This window comes from Canis aureus, chromosome 3 (assembly GCF_053574225.1).
Source record: "Canis aureus isolate CA01 chromosome 3, VMU_Caureus_v.1.0, whole genome shotgun sequence".
Classification (NCBI taxonomy): Eukaryota; Metazoa; Chordata; class Mammalia; order Carnivora; family Canidae; genus Canis; species Canis aureus.
The window spans coordinates 52,846,616-52,867,390 of record NC_135613.1 but is presented as its reverse complement, the minus strand read 5'-3'; the positions used below and the strand labels follow the sequence as shown (position 1 = coordinate 52,867,390).

Genomic DNA, 20,775 nt, shown 5'->3' with positions numbered 1-20,775 from the left:
GACTCTCGCTGTGTTACTGAGATTTAGATTTCTTTGAATAGATGTCTCTCCATTTGCCATATGCCTTTAGGACAATTTCCAGAGACTTTCGATGATTGTTTATATAATTTTCACCAGTTGTGGTTGTTTTACTGGGGAGAGTGCTAAGGTTTGAACTTGTCCCCCCTCCAAATCCATGTGTTGAATTCTAACTCCCAAAGGGGATGGGGGGGCTTTTGGAGGTGATTAGGTTGGCTAATCCCAACCATGAGGTGATTGGGTTGGCTAATTGCCAATCATGATCCTCACAGTGAGGATTAGCACCTTATAAAAGAGGCTCCAGAGAGATCCTTAGCCCCTTCCATCATGTGAGGGTACCACAGGGAGTCCGCAATCTGAGTAGAGGCCCTCACCTGACCACACTGGCACCACAATCTTGAACTTCCAACCTCCAGAATGGTGAGCAATCAATTTCTGTTGTTTAAAAACTACCCAGTCTGTAGTATTGTTAGAGCAGCCTCAACAGACTAAGACATTGGAGCTTCTCAAACTGCCATCCTGGAAGGTGCTTTTTGAACACTGTTGTGTTCATGTGTTGAGCTCATGTCTGGGAATCCTGCTGAACCATCCCATCGCATCCACCCATCCATTCATTCATTTACTTATCTGTTCAGTAAACATTTAGTAGTTTAATTACTTTGCGTGTTCTATGTAAATGAGCAGAGCCTCTTCAAATAGTAGGAAGTCCTACTTTTTCCAATCTTCTGCTTCTTTCTTATCTTTTTGAATTAGATAAGACCTATCAAACCATGGCAAACAGTAGTGATGACAACACACATATGCTTTGTTCTCTACCTCCTAAAGAGCCTCCATTTGCTCTGCTATAGTATTTGTTATAAACTGTTTTGTTTGCTATAGTTTTTGAAAGGTAAACTTTATCAATTTGAGAGCCTCTTTACATCACTGTTTTCTGCTTTTTTAAAAAAAGATTTTTATTTATTCATAAGAGACACACCGAGAGAGGCAGAGACATAGGCAGGAGAAGCAGGCTCCCTGTGGGGAGCCCGATGTGGGACTTGATCCCAGGACCCTGGGATCACGCCCTGAGCCAAAGGCAGACGCTCAACCACTGAGCAACCCAGGTGGTCCCTGCATGTTTGTAATGAGAATGTATGACACATACGAAATGCTTTTTCGTTGATTAAGACAATCAGCTGACTTTTCTGTGTTAATTTTTGTGAATTAGATTGATAGTTATTCTAATGTTGAATCATCCTTCAACACCTGGAATAAATCGATTATGATGAATTATTTTGAAATATATGTTGGATTCTGTTAGTCAATATTTAATTTAGGATTTTCACCTCTTTTCATTAGTGAAATTGGCCTATGATTTTCTTTCCTTGTATTGTCCCTGTTTGGTTTTGGTATTAAGGTTATATTTTTCCCCTCTTAAAAAAACACAATCTTTTTGTTGTGGAGGATCAACTTATAATATGAAGATTATTTATTACTTGAACATTTGATAGCACTTACCTGTCAATCCTTGTGGGGCCTGGCGTTGTGTCTGGGTGAGGCTAGAGAGAAGGCTTTTTAAAAATTTTATTAATTTCTCAAGCATTATTGGTCTAAATAAATTTTCCAGTCTTTCATATTAAAGTTGTTGCATTTTATACTTTTTAAACAAGTTGCCCATTGTTTCTGAGTTTTGAAATTTGTTGGTGTCTGTTCATATTATTTTAAAGTTCCTAGAATATCTTCTATGTCCATAGTTACTTCTCCTTTCTTTCATTAGCCTTTTATATAAATTTATATATATATATAAATTTATATTAGTTCTTTCATTAGCCTTTTTTTTTTTTCATTAGCCTTTTATATAAACTAACTTTTCTTAGTTTATACAAAACTATCAATTTTTTGGTCCTACTTTGTTGACCTTTGTCTTTATGATTTCTGTTCTCCTTATTTCTGTAAGCTTTTCTTCCATGATCCATGATTGACACCAATGAGTCCATTAGACTCTTTCATACATGGACCACTTTTAAGATATGCTCCCTGTTGAAGAGAGTCACAGATGTTCTAGAACATTGACTCGTAAGGGTACTTAGAGATCATTTATTCCATTGAAGGCAAATGTTCGATGGGATTCTTTGAATGCATTTTTACCACATTCCCTTTCCTCCTCTGGGGCTGGATGCATCCCCAGAACTCCCAGCCCAGTTCTATGAGCAGCCTTTACAAGTGCAGAGTGGACATAATCAAAGAGAGCCCTGCAGGTGAGGACTCTTTGCCATCATGATTCCTCTTCCTGCTTAGAGTGAGCTTCGCAGGTCAACAGCCCTGAAATCACCTGTGAGTTTTTTGGAAACGCAGAATCTTGGGCCCTACCACAGGATTCTGATTCCAAATCAGAATCTGTTTTTCATCAACAGCCTCAGAGGAATAGTTTGCATGTTCAAGTTTGAGGAGCAGTTGGTCTTACACCTTCATTTTGCAGGTGAGAAAATGAAGGTCTTCAGAGGTAAAGTAATGTAGCCCAGCCATGCCCATGGGGAAGGAAGGGGTTTTTATAGGAAAATTTGAGGAAAGAGTGAAAGTGAATGAGAGAAGGAAAACCAGTTAGGAAAAATGGTCAAGGACAGGGAGGGGAGGTGATCTTCATCCACACCCAGTTCATCCAAGGCCAGCTCTGGGTATGCTGAGTGGCCAAGAAACATTGATTTGCAACAGTACACATGCATCCCAGTGTTCTTGGTATCAGACTTGAATGGCTGTCCAAAGACACTCAGATTTCAGTATAAACCTCAAGCTCTTTTTCTGGCAGTGAGCATAGCAGTGAAAAAGCCAGAACATGGGGACCTCTGTTAATATAGCTCTTGAGGTGCCCAGGTGTCACAGCCATGGGACCAGCTGTCCTTGTGTAGCTTTTCCCCCGGACCTCCCACTGTCTGTCAGGGCCTTGGCCTGAGCTGTGTAGAGCCTGCGGACTTGAGGACGCACTCATAAATCTGCAGTGACCCTACCTTGTCTGCGCACAAAGCTCCTTTCCAGGAACATCAGGGATTATTTATTGCAGCCCATAGAATTCTCTGTAAGGTTTCACCCCCAGATGCAGGAGATGCATGTTCTATTTCTGTTTGACATCCCATGTCAGGAGTGAGCCCTGGAAGAGGCGTAAGTAATTCAGCCTTATATACAGAGGGTGAAGTTATGTGGTTATATATCAACACCAGGCACTGGAAGTCCTTGGAAATCAGGAGAGTATAATTTTAGAATGAATGTAATGAAAATGCTAAGAGGAGATCCATTTTTCTCCTCTACCCCTAAGATGTGCTAAGAAATAATTGGTAGAATTTTACAAGTGTGGATGAGCACCTTATTCTGGAGTTATCCCCTTGAGGAGGATGAGGAACAGGGAGAGAAGAGCTGGTCTTGCAGCCTTGACCTCTCAGCATTTCCCAGACTGGGATTTCCATCTGTTCTCACATGTCCTCCCCAGAATGTCCTGTCTCACCACGTCTGAAACTGAGCTCATCATTTCCTGCTTCATTTCTCCTCCTCTGTCTCATATCCAGATTATTGGCACCATTAGTTCCCTGTTGCTCAGGCTCAAAGGACTGGCCGTCCTTGCCTTCTCTTCCTCCACCCCTCTCGTCCAAAGAGGGGCTGGCTCCCATCAATTCTGCCTCCTGAGAGGTTCTCAGATCTGTCCTCTTTCCATCCCCACCACAAGGGTCGTAACTGAAGCCTTCATCTTTCATTTGGGTTATTGTAATGACCTCCAGAGGGAGGATCTCTAGTCTGTCCACACTGTCCCCAGGTGCCTCTTCTCAAAGTACCTGAGAGAATGTATCTCTGCTTCCTCAGAGAACTTCCTTCCCTTAGCAGAATAAAGGACACACTTCAGAACACCAACAAGTCTTCTCTGCAAGCTGGCCCCATCTCCCCTTTTCACTTCTTAGCTTTGGTCACCTGAGCCCTCCTGCTCTTCTTCAAACTCTCACATTTTAATATCTCTGGGCATCCTATTTCCAAGGTCTGGAATGCCCTTCCCTTAACCCATATTTTTTTAAAAAATACTATTTTAACAACTTTATTCTTTCTCCCTCAGCTCCCTTGGGATGTGGGCTCCTCCACACTTTGGTGGAGTCCTGGGTGGCCAACAGAGTCAGCCAGCTCATTCTTAAGAATTGAAAAGTCCTTTGATCATTTTTAGCTTCAAGAGTATTTTTATTTTAATAATTAATATATCTAAACCAATGCAGTGTTTGAGAAAAAAAAAAAGGCCTCCAAATATATTCAAGGTTAAACTTTCCATCCTCTCTCCCAGCCCAGCCATGCCTGTTATGAAAGGTGTGTGTGTGTGTGTGTGTGTGTGTGTGTGTGTGTGTATCTACATTGGGTAGGGAGTGAGTGGGAAACGTTTCTCTTCCTCCTGCCCTACCATCCTGGCTGAAGTTTCCAGAAGACCCTCCAGGTCTGAATTGGGGATGGAGGAAAGATGGTGGCCAGAAAGGTCTAACATGACTGGTATTCATGGAATCGAGTGTTGAAAACTTCCAACTGTAGCAAGTTAGTAGATGAGCAAAGCTGACTCATTTTCCTGAAGTTCATTTGTGGGTTCTTTGAGGTCTGTACTGAGAATATTCAAATATACTCCTTGTGGTGCATCTGCTATGTTTACTTCAGCGGCTGCTCATGGTTCCTTCCTCAGCTCTTAGGAATTCAGGTTTAACTACCCACCTCTGGCCAAGGTCTTCATGCTTCTGTAGGCAGGTTTCTGGAACAGTATGTAGGAGGTGCTATGAAAGTCCCCTCCCTCCTGTGGCCCATGTCTGATCCATATGGACACACTCGTGCACCTCTGCCCCTGACATGGATGGAAGTATCTACCTCTTTGGAGTCAAGTAGCAGCTGCTTATTAGAGGATTCACATTAGCCACCGTCCCCACCACTCCCTTTGATATGCTTCATAGCCTGCTTTACTCATGTATGCTACCTCTCTGCCTCTGTAAAGGCTTTCTTTTTGGGTCTTGCTCTGCATTAGTCATTTTCAAATTGTTTCAAGCAAGATTTTTTTTTCTTAATAAAACAACAAAATCTTGTGCAAACTTCAATATATATAAAACACCTAAAAGCAGAGCTACTTTGGTTGAAGGCCAGAAAGTGTAGTCAGTGGCCCTTTATCCCCTCATGTTCACTTTGAGGAACCTCAAAGTTCTGCAGGATGTCGCTTAAAAAGCCCTACCCTAGACTGTGGAGTCTGTCTAAACTCTGAGCCTATTGCCACCTGCAGATTCTGGCCTGACAATCTGCAACCATGTGTATACCCAGCAGGATGTCCAGGTCTGCCTGAGTCCCTTTGCCTGCCCTCAGCCCTGTCCAGCACACAGTGCTCTCTTTCCTCTGCTGAGTGGATAAATAGCCCTGTGTGTGCAGGTCTGTGTGGCCTTATGGCTGATGTGGTCAGTGAAGGACTTGCAAGGAGACATTTTTACAGAATGCTCCACCGCTATTTGTGTTTCCTCTAGCATTTTATAGAACTATTAGATTTCATTGTAACTTCAGTCTCTGTCTAATGAATTCAAACAAATGAGGCAAATATGAATTAAATACTCACATGAAGTGGAAATAGTTCAGGAGGAGGGCCCTTGGTCTGTATATACAATAGTCCCCATCCTCTTGTTCCCTAAATATTTGCAATTCTGTATGCCAAAGGGTGAGCGCATGAATGAAGAATGTGAGCTTGTGTTTAAGATGTTTTGAGATCCAGCCAACAGGAGGCCCTGCCTTTGGTTTGGCCTCAGACAGTGGGTATTTGTTTGTTCTGTACTTTACTTGTGCCTCTGTCTTCCTGAAGTCTTGTTTTAGGAATAAAGGTTGCTCTTTTGCTTGGTCTGACATTGTATGTGCCCCTGCTCAGAAGTTTGGAGGTTAGCTAAGCAGTCCTTCCTGTCCTCATCTTCCTCCCAATTTGGCTTAGAGGCTATGGAAGTGCAAAATTGTTTTCCACTTTGGAAAATGGGTTAGCGGTTTTTCATGAGCAGTCACCTACCTGACGAACATGTATTTACCCAAATGAAAAGATCACATCTATTCGAGGACCTGCACTCAGATGTTCACAGCAGCTTTATTTGTAATAGCTGTAAAATACAAATAATCTAAGTGTTCTTGTGTGAACAGATGAACAAATTGCATTATATCCGTACTGTGGAATACCACTCAGCAGTAAAAATGAACAAACTTCAGAAATATGCAAGAACATGGGATGAATCTCAAAACCATTTTGCTAAACCAAGAAGCTAGACACAAAAAACTCAACTCGATGTTGTGTAATTCCACTTTACATGCATTCTTAAAAAGAAGCAAAACTGTAGTGACAGAAGCAAACAGATGATGATTGTCAAGGATATGGGGAGGGGGTCGGGGGAGAGGGTTGACTGCAAAGGGGCATGAGGGATCATTTTAGGATGAAGTTTTGTCATGTTAGCTCTTACATTTAGGTCTGTGGTCCATTATGAGGTAAATTTTTTGTATGGTGGGAGGTAAGGATCAAGGTAGGTTTTTGTTTGTTGTTTTTGGCATATATATATGCCCAGTTTTTCCAGCACTGTTTGTGAAAAGATTCTCAATTCCTTTTTTTAATATTTTATTTATTTATTCAAAGAGAGAGAGAGAGAGGCAGAGACACAGGCAGAGGGAGATGCAGGCTCCATGCAGGGAGCCCAATGTGGGACTCAATCCTGGGTCTCCAGGATCACACCCCAGGCTGCAGGCGGCGCAACACCAGGGCTGCCCAAGATTCTCAATTCCTCATCAAATTCCTTTTGCACCTTTATTGAAAACCAATTGACCATAATATGTATGTGGGTTTTAATTATTTTTAAAATCACAGAATTTAAGTTTGTAATTTTAAAAATCTGAGTTTTTCTCCAGTTGCAGACTCTGCCCTTTCCATGGTGGATTCCTATTAGTAATAATAGTGATATTAACATTTATTGAGAAACTCCCATTGACCTGACACCACTCTGAAACTTTTACATGTAGCAACTAATATCATCCTCACAACTATACTGTGAAGTATGTTTTATTTGTCTCCATTTTACAGAGGAGGAAACTGAAACTCTGTAACATTCAATAATTTGTCTAAGTACCAAAGCTAAAATAGCAGAGCGGGGATTGGATTCCATGTGCTCAGGCTCTCATGCATTGCTTAAATTCCACACTATAACTGCCTCTCTCTCTCTCTTTCCAGCTCCTGACATATAATAAGTGCCCAACAAATTTTCATCAAATTAACATAATTATAAAACTGTATTTTGATTGTTTACTTGTTTATCGTTACAAAATGATAGTATGCTTTTTTGGGGGGAGGGGAAGCAAATGTGCCATTTATTAAAATTCTAAAATATTCAGTAAGGCTTACTCTTATGTCAAACAGTGTACCAAATGGGAGAAATATGAAGATTAAGAAATGGACAGTAATTAAACAGATGAACAAGTACATCGGCTTGAACTGGTAGATTCTGTTCCCCAGACGACTGACTTCACATGCAAAAACTTTCCATATGCTTTAGATCCTGAGTAAGAGTTCCTTTGCCTGCTTGCTGCATCTTCAACCTTCCAACCTTTTGTTTGATCACCCAAGCCTGGGGCTAATAAACCCTGCCCTCTGTACCTCTTAGGGTTACTGTGAGATCACAGTGATGCTGCCCATGAAAGAATTCAGTAAAATGTACAGAGCTAAGCAGATGTCAGAGACTGTTACCTTGACTTTAAACTTGTTCTAGGTGGTGTGAGGCCAAATGTGATCTGTGTATAGGCGTGGTTTGCAGCCATTGTCTTGGGGTGGCAGAGAGCAAATCTTGGGATGGCATGGAAGGAGACACAAGGATGGAGAGGAATCTGGCCTGGAAAGTGATCAATCCCATGCTGGCTGCCAGGGCCATGACAGTTTTCCAAACACGCCAGTTTGTCCTGAATAGACCTTCTTCCCACAGGTATGTACGAGATGAAGGTCTGTGTTTGCACAGATGTGCCTGGTTCTGCAGTGGACAAAGCTGGGCAGAGAAAAGTCCCCAAAGGAGACTTATTGAGACAATACTGGACAGAGACTTTAAAGTCCTTTGATTTGGGAGATGGGCATTAACTCTGTCAATACAGTAGGCTCTTGACTTATCTCTGGATTAGAAAAATGTAAAAAAAAGAAAAGAAAAATACATCTTAAGCCAAGAACACTCAATGAGGAAATGACAGTCTCTTTAAACAAACAGTGTTGGGAAAACTGGACAATAACATGCATAACAGTGAAATTGGACTTGTATCACTCATATCACTCTTACATCACTCAGAAAAATTGACTCAGGATGGATTAAAGACCTCAACTTAAGACCCGATAGCATAAAAACTTCTAGAAGAAAACAAGCTCCTTGACATTGATGTTGGCAATAGTGGTTTCTGGATGTGACACAAGCAGCATAAGCAGCAAAAGGAAAAATGAACAAGCAGGACTATGTCAAACTAAAAAGCTTCTGCAAGAGCAGAAGAAACAAGCAATGAAATAAAAAGGAAGTCTGCAGAATGGTAGAAAATATTTGCAACCCATATATGTAATAAGGGGTGAATATTCAAAACAGATAACTCATTCAACTCAATAACAAGAAAGCAAATAATCCAATTAAAAATGGGCAGGGGTAGGGCACCTGCATGGCTCAGTGGTTGAGCGTCTGCCTATGGCTCAGGTCATGATCCTGGGGTCCTGGGATTGAGTCCCACATCAGGCTCCCCCACAAGGAGCCTGCTTCTCCCTCTGCCTGTGTCTCTGCCTCTCTCTGTGTATCTCATGAATAAATAAATCAAATTTAAAAAAATACAAATGGGCAGAGGAGCTGAATAGGCGTTTTCCCCAAGAACACATCCAAATGGCCAACAGGCACGTGAACAGATGCTCAGCATCATTCATCATCAGGGAAATGGATATCAAAACCACAATGAGATATCACCTCACACCTGTCAGAATGGCTATCATCAAAAAGACAAGAAACAAGTGTTGGTGAGGATGTAGATAAAAGGAAACCCTGGGCTCTGTTGGTGGGAAAGCAAATTGGTACAGCCACTATGGAAAAAAAATATGGAGATTGCTCAAAAAATAAAACTATACTGTAAGACCCAGAAATCCCACTTTGGGTATATATCCAAAGGAAATAAAAACAGGATTTTGAGAAGCTATCTACCCTCCCATGTTTCTTGCAGCATTATTTTACAATGGCCAAGACATGGAAGCCACCTGCATCTGTTCATGAATGAAGAGGATGTATATGTTATAGAATATTATTCAGCCATGCAAAAGAAGGAGATCCTGCCATTTGCAGCAGCATGGGTGACCTTGGGGCCATTACAATAAGTGAGATAAATCAGACCAGGGAGGACAAATACTGTGTGCCTTGCGCACTAATATGTGGAATCTAAAAAAGCTGAACTCATCGCAATAGAGAATAAAATAGTAGTTGCTGGCGGTGGGCGGGGGGGATTTTGAGGTGTTGGTCAAAGATACAAACTTGCAGGTAGAAGATGAATCAGTGTTGGGATTGTCGTGCACAGCATAGTGATTATAGTCATCAATATTGTATTATGTACCTCAACTTGTCAAGAGGATAGATTAAATGTTCTCACCACAAAAAAGAAAAGAGAAAAGAAATAATTGTGTGTTGTAGGAGAGGTGATAGCTGGCACTGTGGTGGTAATCACGTTGCAATACATAAATGTATCAAATCAATACACATACACCTAAACTTACACAATGCTATATGTCAATTATATCTTAATTAAAAGTATCCAAGTTAATCTGATTCCATAAACACCTATTGAATGCTCATAATGTGCCTGACATTGTACTGAGTACTGCAGGGGCCGTAAAGATGGACGAGACCCCAACCCTGTCGTCATGGAACAGGTGTGCCCCTGGTTGGTTAACTGAGGTGCAGAGGAACAGGATTCTAGAGCAGCGCAACCCATTGAAGTTTGTCCTCCCTGTCTCCATGGGCTCACTTGGTTTTGGCTTCACCTTGATCTTGATTTAAGCCTTGTGCTCTTCCTTGGGTCCCACAAGAAAACAACACGTTAGGTATGCATCAGAATTAGTAAGCCTGTGATGCTTTACTGAGGGTTTGTGAAGGCACCTAGAGGGACTATATTCTTCAGCCTTTAGAATTTCCCTAAAACATTCCTGTTTGATTAGTTTCCTCCCCAATCTCCATCCAGCCTCTGCTGGGAGGCCCATCCACCCTCTTCTTTTTTTTTCCCCTCGGAGAGATTCCTTCCTTTCCACTGAAACCCTGGGCTCCCCAGAGGGTTGGTTCTCCTCTTGCAACACGTTCATCAATACCAAGTGCCTTCTTTACTAAGAAGGAATTCTGAGGGCAGCACTTTCTTTCTTTCTTTCTTTCTTTCTTTCTTTCTTTCTTTCTTTCTGAAAGAGAAAAGAAAGAAAATGGTGTGGCACTTGTCTCTGCCTCTCTCTGTTTTTTCTTTTCTCTTTCTTTCTTTCTTTCTTTCTTTCTTTCTTTCTTTCTTTCTTTCTTTCTTTCTTCTTTCTTTCTTTCTTTCTTTCTTTCTTTCTTTCTTTCTTTCTTTCTTTTTCTTTTTTCTTTTTCTTTCTTCTCTTAAGAGACGAGAGAGAGAGAGAGAGGCAGAGACATAGGCAGAGGGAGAAGCAGGATCCCTGCAGGGATCCTGATGCAGGACTCCATCCCAGGACCCCAGGATCATGACCTGAGCTGAAGGCAGATGCTCAACCACTGAGCCACCCAGGAACCCCAAGAGCAGCACTTTCAAAATGATACACATATGTAGGATTTACTAGCTATTTTCCTATTGAGATAAAATACACAGAACATGAAATTCCCCCTTTCAGTCATTTTAAAGAGTACAATGCAGTGGCTTTTAGTATCTTCACCATGTTATGCAACTACCATTACTACCATTACTACATAATTCCAGAATATTTTCATCATCTCCCCTCCCCCCCCAAAGGAAAGCCTGTACACAATAAGCAATCATTCCTCATTTCCTCCTCTATGACTTGTTCTTCATACTTAACAAGACATCGGGGTGGGGGTGGCGCCTGAGTGGCTCAGGTCATGATCTCAGGGTCCTGAGATCGAGCCCCATGTTGGGCTCCCTGCCCAGCGGGGAGTCTGCTTCTCTCTCTGCCCCTCCCCATGACTCATGCTTGCTCAGACTCTTTCTCTCTTTCTGAAATAAATAACATTTTTTTAAAAAAAAGACATCAGAAAAATCCTTCCAGTTCTAAGGACTCAGTCTCTTAAGGGACTGCAGTATGATTTGGTAATATGCCTGTTGCGCAGTCAGGCAACCATTTCCCTGACACAGGGCACTGCCCCGTCTGTGCCCCTTCTAGCAGTGGCCGGTGGAGACCCAAGTTGGCATGTTCCCATGGCCTGCTGCGATTTGGTTTTAAAGGCTGAGTCACAAAGAAAAAGCGCTTTGTCAAAGGGTGTGCGTACTCTTCAACTTACTTATCAGCATATCACTTTTCCAAAAAGGTTTGTACATTTTTTTGTTCTTTTTTTGTTTTGTTTTTTATTTAAATTAAATTTGCCAACGTACAGTACAACACCTGGTGTTCATCCTGTCAAGTGCCCTCCTTAGTGCCTGTCACCCGGTCACCCTGGTTTGTTTGGAGTATCACAGGACATATTATTCCCTGCTCAGCATGACGTTGCACACCATTCATTCATGTAATTTCACCCACTTTTTGGTCTTTATGCAAAATCTTTTTTTTTTCACCAGTCTGAGCAGACTTCATCTTGGGATCAGAGTGTTGACGGGGGTATTGTTGAGTTCTGCTAGGGATCCTCCTCAGGGAAGGCAGTGAGCTGGGTTGGAAAGGCAGAGATGAGGTGACAGCATCCAAGCAGAAGAGAGTGTGTGAGGGAAGCCAGGCTGGGCGAAGGTGCTGGGCTTGTGCAGGGACCGGCGGTCAGTGGAGCTGGAGAAGGCATGTGATGATGGATCGGGCAGCTGTAGTGCAGTCGGTGCATTGTTCAGGGCATGCAGGCATGGCTGTTTTGGAGAGGGCTCTCATCCGTGAGGACATCTCCCTTGTCTCTTTTGCAGGTGTGGCAATGGAAAGGTTTAACAGGAGGAGCAGAGACACTGCTCCATGTATTAATCCCGCCTGAGCCCAATGTGTTGTGGGAGGGACTTCTGACCGGGCCATCCTCTGCTCTTGCTTCTCTCAATAAGCAAGGACCCAGTCCACTTCTCTCACGCCTCTCACAGAGGGGCTGTGGCCTTCATCGGGTTAAGAAAAGACGTCACTTTTAAATCGCATTAGAGATTGCTTTACAAAGTCATAAAAATGCACGGTCCTACCAACATTATATTACAGTTGCTAAAAATATCGCATGGTCATCGGTTAGCTCAGAGCAATAGATGTCCCACAGACTAATTTAACCATTGGCAGGAGGCCATGCAGTCTCCAGACAGGATCAGAATCAAGCTGGGGGCTGCTAAATATAGAAATATAAATTTGGGTTTGTTTAGAATCATTTGAAAACTGAAAGAACACATAAGCCAGTGTGCAAGCATGGTTGACTCTTCCAAAGGCATAGCTCGTGTGATTTCCCTTCATCAGCTTGCACCTGGGTCTGCCCTGCAGCCCCAACCCTGCTGTCAGTTCTTCAGTGGGAGTATTGGACAGGTTGTCCATGTCTGAAAGTCTTCGCAGGCTGTTGAGGTCACCTGGGCAGGAAAGAGGTTTCTCTCCTAGATACAATGCCATTCTCAGAGGTTTGCCGTCAGGCCTCCTCTGGCCGATCGATGGCAGTGATGAGTTGCAGCAATCTTTCGATCCCTCAGGCTCTTGGACGTCGTGTCTTTGCCACTCTTCCATCCACACGTGGGAATGAATGAGTATCTGTGGCTTCCCCTTGAATTTCATCCAAGGCCAGGGGAACAAGGAGTCCCGAGGGCATGATTCCATGGAGGAAAAAGGCAACAAAGAAAAAATCCTTCTTTGTAGTCATTGTGTCCTGTATGTGCCTCTTGTTTGGTGTTGGTTGCGAGAAGGTACCTCAAGGCACAGACCCACTTACCCCAAGGAGCTGTGGGCAGGTAGGGATCCAAGCCAATGATGAAGAGATATGAAAAGAGAGCAGGGAGGCTCACTCATGTTACTATTGGGGATATCACCACAGGAAACCAGCACGGTTGAGTTATAGGGATCTTTGGGCACATGCCAGGACACCTGGCCAGTTTAACCAGTCCAAAGTGCTCATTAGGTGGCCAGCCAGGCTCTGAAAATCTGCCCTCTGGCTACCCTGTTCGCATGGTTCATGACACTCTCCTCCTTGCCACGATGCTTCTCTCACATCAGCCCCTTTGCAGTCTGCTGGACATGCCAGATCATCCTAACTCCAGGCCCCTGCCTTCCCACCCTGACCTGGATGCTCTTCCAATCAGGGACTTCCATGGACTTCCTCTTTCCTCTTTTAGGGGTTAGTTCAAATATCACCCACTAAGAAGCCTTACTGTAACCACATCACAGGTAGCTTTTTTATAATTCCAGCCCCTCTGCCTGCTTCATCTCTTTCGATGTAACTTACTACCTATTTTTTAAAAGATTTTATTTATTTATTCATGAGAGACACACAGAGGCAGAGACATAGGCAGAGGGAGAAGCAGGCTCCCTGTGGGGAGCCTGATGTGGGACTCAGTCCCAGGACCCCAGGATCATGACCTGAGCCAAAGGCAGATGCTTAACCACTGAGCCATCCAGGTGCCCCAGCTTGTTACTACCTACTATATATCATATCAATCTTTGCTTATTATCTGCCTCCCCGCCCATGCACGCTGCATAAAGGGACTCAAACATCTATGAATAAACGATGACGATTGTGTTCATTCTCTATACCTGGAAAAAACTGAACCACAAATTAGACTTTTGCATGCAAATTCCTGCAGGAATTCACGCACTTGTTCTTTCAAGACATGATTTATTCTTCCTGTGTTATTGTAATCACACTTGTAGATGTGTAATTGCAGATTGAGACACAAGGTCTGAGGCAGGGCAATGTGGAGTGCAGGAGGAAGGCCACTGGAGAATGACACCCTTGAGATCAGGAGGGCTGGCCTAGGGAAGGGTAGGGAGAGAATATCCAGAGAAAACAGCGTGTACCCCATACTTTCTCATTGCTGCGACACACGCGCTCCCATTTCTGAATTTGGGATGAGTCTTAGCATGGAGGGCATCTTATGGTCACTTCTGGCCACGTGATAGTCCTGACCTGGTGTCACTACCCATGTGAGAATCACACTGTTGGCTTATGATGGTATGGAAGGACAGTTTGAGAGCCACTTTGAGAAAGGAATATAAATCTCAATCTTCCTCTGCAAACCTTCATTGACACCTGGCTCAACCAAGAAAGAACCTACATTGTAAATTGCAGGATGCATGTCCATAGCCACAAGAAAATCTCAGAGACCACTGAGAAAGAAACCTCATGTCACCAACACTCTCGAGGTCATGGAGGATGGACTATGTGAAGGAACGTGGACAGTGAGGACTCAGAATTGAAAAGAGATTCCTAAGTGCCACACTCTCAACATAAAGAGACTTTAGAAAGAGCATGATCAGTTAATGAATGAATGAATGTTTTTTTTTTTGTTTTTGTTTTTTTTTTTTTTTTTAGATTTTATTTATTCATGAGAGGCACACAGAGAGAGACAGAGACACAGGCAGAGGGAAAATCAGGCTCCCTGTGGTGAGCCCAATGCAGGACTCAACCCCAGGACCCCAGGATCATGACCTGAACCAAAGGCAGATGCTTAACCATGGAGCCACCTAGGTTCCCCATGATCAGTTAATTTAGCACATAGTTTCCTTTTTATGTAGGTGAAAGAGCAATAAATGCTTTAGTTCTCTGTATACATAAGCCTTAAAAGAACTCTTTCTTTTTTTTTCTTAAAGATTTATTTCTTAAACAAAGAGAGAGAGGGAAAGAGAAAATCCCAGATTCCCTACTGAACGTAGAACCCCCCCAAAGGACTTGATCCCATGACCCTCAAATCATGACCTGAGCCAAAATCAATTGTTGGATGCTTAGCCTTCTGAGCCACCCAGTCTCTCCAAGAACTCTTTTCTGGAGCACTTCTGAATGTTAAGAGAACATAGTGTCTAGAACGTAGATGCCTGAGTGGCTCAGTCGGTGAAGTATCTGCCTTCGGCTCAGGTCATGATCCTGGGGTCCTGGGATCAAGTCCCACACTGGGGGGTCCCTGCTCCATGGGGAGCCTGCTTCACCCTCTGCCTCTGCCTGCCACTCCCCCTGCTTGTCCGTACTCTCTCTCTCTCTGTGCCAAATAAATAAAATCTAAAAGAGAGAGAAAGAGAGAGAACATAGTGTCAACCTTTTATGGGTAGGGGGTTTCTTTCTCAAAGCCCCGTACATCTGAGAATGGGTGAGATCTTGGATTGGACGCAGTGGAGGAAACTGAGCATGGCTATGGGAGTGGAGAACAGTGCCAGGTGATGGGGACAAGTGGTGAGGGGCACCCGGTGTGGTAGGGGAATGGGGGGCTGGGGGCTCCGGCAGGTGTATTCCGGGAAAGGATGGTGCCTCGGGGAGGAACTGCCCAGCTGTTCTCTGCTGCACTAGTGTGGCCTGTCCCCCAAACAGCCCTTGGTGGAAGTTAAATGTAGGAATTAATTTACTACTGACATCGAGGAAAAACACATGGCACGCAGACACAAAACTCACTCTCCAAATGACCCCAAATAAATAAACAGAAGGTCCTAGGCACCCCTTAGGGATTACATAGGGAAGAGGAAGAGAAGGGTACATAGGGAAGAGGAAGAGAAGGGTGAGGGAACGTCTGTGGATGGGATTGGGGTGAGGAGGGGAGCCGTCTGTGCAGATCCCGGTTAGCTGTCCCTCCAGGTCATTCAGCATTTGCTAGCAGTAAGTGGAATTGCCCCAGTTTGTTTTCTCATGAAAATGTCAGCTTGAGCGCTTAGAGGGAGTAATTCTTTCCTTAGGGCCCTGAAAAAAAAAAAAAAAAAAAGCAGCCCTTTTTATTTTGTTGCCCTCGGGATGAAAGAGGTTTTTTGCTCTTGTTCCATGTTTCCAGTTTGCTGGTCTTCTTCAGATTTGCTTACGCAGAGGCCGGTATAAATTTCCAGGTGGAAGAGACGAGTTGCTGACATGTTTGTTTGGTCTGAGCCAGAGCTGTCAGCCTGGCCTGCCCGGGGCCTCAGAGCGATGGGCTCTTGACTTCCCCGGGCCTGTTCCCCAGGTGAGACCTGCCACCCACCCCCCCCCAATGCTGCTTTCTTTGCAAGACATTTTAATAGGATGGGGCATAAAAGGGATAGGGCTACATAATTCTTGTTAATGAATGTGCTGGTCAGTTACCTCGTGTTGATTACTCACTGACACAGACAGCTGTCAGATTTTGTTTGGGCTCAAGCCTGAAAATGACTTGTAGCTCTTGTTGGAGTGCTTCGTTTGCTGCGTCCTCTTCCCTCCCCTCCTCTCCCTGCTCCTCCTCTCTGCTCCCCCTCCCTTTTCCCTCCTCCCCTTTCTCCTCCCCCTCCTCCCTGTCTCTCCTCTCCCTTTTCACTCTTTCTCCCCATCCTCCTTTCTCTCCTCCCTCCTCCCCCTCCCCATTCTCACCCCCCACCTCCCTCCCCCCCATCCTCCTTACATTCTTTTTACTAAAGAGTAGAGCAGAGACCACTGTTTGGTTGTCTGGCTCCTGAGAGACTCATCAGCTATCACCGCTGGAGAGGATGTCAGAAATCATAGAAACAGGGTTTTCATCCTGCTCTGAGGAGTCTGAGGGGTTGCCGGGGCCAGTCTATGGGAAGGGATGAAAGCCTGGAGGGCAGAGCTTTCACCCCAGCCCCTCCCATGCAGCTACAGAGGTTGGTCCTCTTCTCCCTCCTGTGCCAGCCATCTCTGTCTCCAGGTGTGAGGAGAGAAAGGTTTGAGTCTCGGGGAAAGTCTGCATCAGGCTTCTCACTTACATCTGGGGGGCGCTGAGGTTCCAAGAGGTCAAGCTGTTTGCCTGGGGTTGCCCAGCTTCTTGGTAAGGGGGGTTGGGCGGGAGCCTTGCCCTTTCCCTGTGGCCTGGCTCTTCGTAGAGCCAAGCAGGGAGCTGCCCTGAGAGGCCTCGAGGAAGTGGGAAGTACTGTGCTTCCGTCTCCGGTATGTGAAGCAAGATGGGTGTTTTGAAATACCTCTTGGGCCACAGAAAATGGTATTTCCCTGTGGTCACAAAGAATAGCTGTGCAACCGTGGCCTGGCCCGTGGTCTCCCTTACAACTGGGTGAGAGCACATAGTGTCTGGACTCTGTGGTGTGGGACGGAGCCACTTCCTAGTTTCACTATACATAAAGGTTTCTCTCTCCCTTTTTCTTGTTTATTATCACTTGGAGTGGGTTTCTGCAGTGGGGGATGAGGGGGTGGTAAGTTCTGGAAAGATGCACCAATTCTACGATATTTCCAAGCAGTGTGAATTTAATATTCAGGTTGGAATCTTACTTAGGTTAATTGACCTAGAAAAACATTTCTAAAAAAATTATCAAATGTAAATAAAACCATTCTACATGTTTTTTTTTTTTTTTTTAACATTGCCTTTGTGGTTGTAATTAAAAGTTTTTTTTTTTTTTTTGAGAGATAATACAGGATAGTATTGTGATAAGAGGATGGAAACCAAGCTCTGCTCTGTGCTAGCTGTGCGACGTCGGGCAAGTAAGTCACTTACCCTCTCTGTGCCTGGGATCTCCTCCTCTATAAAATAGTGATGATAACCATACCTTACATATGGGGTCGCTGTGCAGATCACATGCGTTGCTATATAAAGCCGTACAACAGGGCCCAGGGCAGGATGCATTGTGATTTATGGATCTGAGCATGGGTATCTGTCAATGGTTCTAGAAAATTCTTGGTTTACGTTGCTTTAAATATTATCTCTTCTCCATTCAATGGGGCCTTCTCAGGACTCATAGTACATCTTTTTTTTAATTTTTAATTTTTTTCTAGATTTTATTTATTTATTCATGAGAGTCACAGAGAGAGAGAGAGAGAGGCAGAGACACAGGCAGAGGGAGAAGCAGGCTCCTTGTAGGGAGCCCGATGCGGGACTCGATCCCAGGACCCCAGGATCACAACCTGAGCTGAAGGCAGATGCTCAAACACTGAGCCCTCAGGTGCCCCATAGCACATCTTTTATATTTCCATCTCTTTGTCTCTGGAGGGTCCCCTGAATAATTTCCTTGGTTCTACCCTTCAGTTCACTGAGCTTCTAATGTACTCTGTCTTGGTGCTTTGTGATGATTTGTGGAGACAAGCAGTGGTGCACAGTAATCCATCCTCTTCTTCTGTGTCAATAGTCTCCCAGATGGACACACGGCCCTTCAGCTATATGACCGTTCCCTCGCTCCTCTGTCATTGGATGTAGCCACGGGACTAAGTCTTCAGTGGATGTGAGTGGAGGCGGTATGCACCATGGGACACACTTTTTCTCCTTCCTGACAGCTGGGATAATGTTGTTCAAAGAGTTATCTGTGGGACACAGCAGGTGCATAAACTGTCACCGCTTTGCGATGGGATTAGTTAAAATATAGAAAAGCATTTAGATGTTTATATCAATTCAGTCCCCTAATGCTATACCTGAGCATTCTGGCAATAATTCGTCTTCTTCTTCTCCCTCCTCCATGCTCTTCCTTCTTCCTCCTCCCTCCTCCTCCTTCCTCCCTGCCTCCTTCCTCCCTGTTCCCCCCTCCTTCCTCCTTTCTTCCTCCTCCTCCCTCTTCCTCCTTCATCCCTCCTCCCTCCTTCCTCCCCCTCCTCCCCCTCCTTCCTCACCCTTCCTTTCTCCTTCTCCTGCTCCTTCCTACCCCTCCTCCTCCCTCCTCCTCCTTCCTCACCCCTCCTCTTCCTTCCTCCACCTCTTCCCTCACCCTCCTTCCTGCTCCTTCCTCACTCCTCCTTCCTCCTTTCCCTCCTCCTCCCTTCTCTTCCTTCCTTCTCCCTTCTCTTCCTTCCTTCTCCCTCATCCCTTCTTCTCCCCCCTCCTTCCTCCCTCCTCCTTCCTCCTTCTGCTCCTCCTTTTCCTCCCTCTCCTTTTTTTTTATGTTTTACAAAAGTAATGGTTCAAAAAGAGTTGGGGGGGAAAAACTGTCCTGTCACCTGCGCCTGTGGTCAGATGAAGTTAATGTCCTAGGGGATGGGCTGAGCAACAGAAAGGAAGGAACCTATATCCCTGAATGACTACCTGGAATAGAACTGCCTGCCAACCTGGAGCACTCACACCAGACCATTACACAAGAGGGAAATAAAGCACCATCTCTTTTAACCTACAGAATTATTGTCAGATCTCTTCCTGTGATGGTCAAGCCAAATCTCTGTGGTTGGTTATTTTTTTTAATAGATTCTCATTCCTTGATCATATTTGCAAGCCTCTGTTGTTTTTAAATCTTGCAACATTTGTTAAAATAAAGTCTTGTTTAAGTACCAAGATAGAACAGATAGAAACTTTCAAACAGAGGTGACAAATCACCATATGCAGATATTCATCAGGAATTTCTGAGAACTTGTTCTGCAACATTTAGATGCTTTTAATTACTTTGAGAGTATAAAAGGATTAAGAGAGCAGAGGAGCAAAGATTTTAGGGAGAAAGACCTCTTTAGGAAAATCGAATATCGAAAGCTCTATCCTGTCTCGCACTGAAGCACTTGGGTACCAGAGTTGCTGAAGGGCCAGAGTAAAGCCTGCCCTGTGGGGGCAGCAGATATTTGGGTCGATTTGGTTAATTACTTTAAAAGTTGGTTGCAAATATCTTGATTTTGTTTCTCTCTCCTTTAGCTGCCTGAGATGGAGCATTCATAGAAGTAGCATGCGTTCATTTTTCAGGGCTTCTGTAACAGAATACTGTAAGCTGGTGCCTTGAAATGACAGAAATGTATTATGTCACAGTTCTGGAGTCCAGGAGCTCAAATTCAGGATGGCAGCAGGGCCGTGATCCCTCTGAAGCCTCAGGCAAAGGGTCCTCCTTGTCTCTTCCAGCATCTGGGGGGTCTCAAGCTTCCCTGGACATGGGGGAAGTATCACTCCGAGCTCTGCCTATGTCTTCACGTGGCTGTATATATACAGCCCTGTGTCTGTGTCTTTATATATTGTTCTCCATGTGAGTCCAGATCCAAACGCCCCTTTTTATTATTAATTTTTAATTTTATTTAAATTCAATTTGCCAACAGATAGTATAACAGCCAGTGCTCATCCCACAGCCCTCCTCTGTGCCCGTCCCCCAGGTACCCCATCCCCCAGCCCACCTACCCTTCTGCAACCCTTTGTTTGTTTCCCAGAGTTAGGAGTCTCTCATGGTTTGTCTCCCTCTCTAATTTTTCCTTTCTCAGTTTCCCTCCTTTCCCTTATAATCCCTTTCACTATATCTCATATTCCACATATGAGTGAAACCATATGATAATTTTCTTTCTCTGATTGACTTATTTCACTCAGCATAATATCTTCCAGTTCCATCTGTGTAGATGTAAATGGTAGGTATCTGTCCTTTCTGATGGCTGAGTAATATTCCATTGTGTATATAGACCACATCTTCTCTATCCATTCATCCGTCAAAGGACATCTGGCTCCTCCCACAGTTTGGCTATTGTGGACATTGTTGCTGGGAACATTGTGGTGCAGGTGCCTCTTCAGATCACTATGTCTGTATCTTTGGGGTAAATACCCAGTAGTTCAATTGCTGGG

At 44.2% G+C, this 20,775-nt stretch overlaps 1 long non-coding RNA gene across 1 annotated transcript in view; it reads left to right on the top strand.

Annotated features, from left to right (window-relative positions):
- The first annotated feature begins 16,729 nt into the window (after positions 1-16,729).
- LOC144310907 (uncharacterized) overlaps positions 16,730-20,775 on the top strand; it is a 119,462-nt gene continuing 115,416 nt past the window's right edge. The window contains exons 1-3 of the long non-coding RNA XR_013376570.1: positions 16,730-17,401; positions 17,682-17,756; positions 18,398-18,490. This is a non-coding gene — a long non-coding RNA (uncharacterized LOC144310907). The remainder of the gene's footprint in view (positions 17,402-17,681; positions 17,757-18,397; positions 18,491-20,775) is intronic.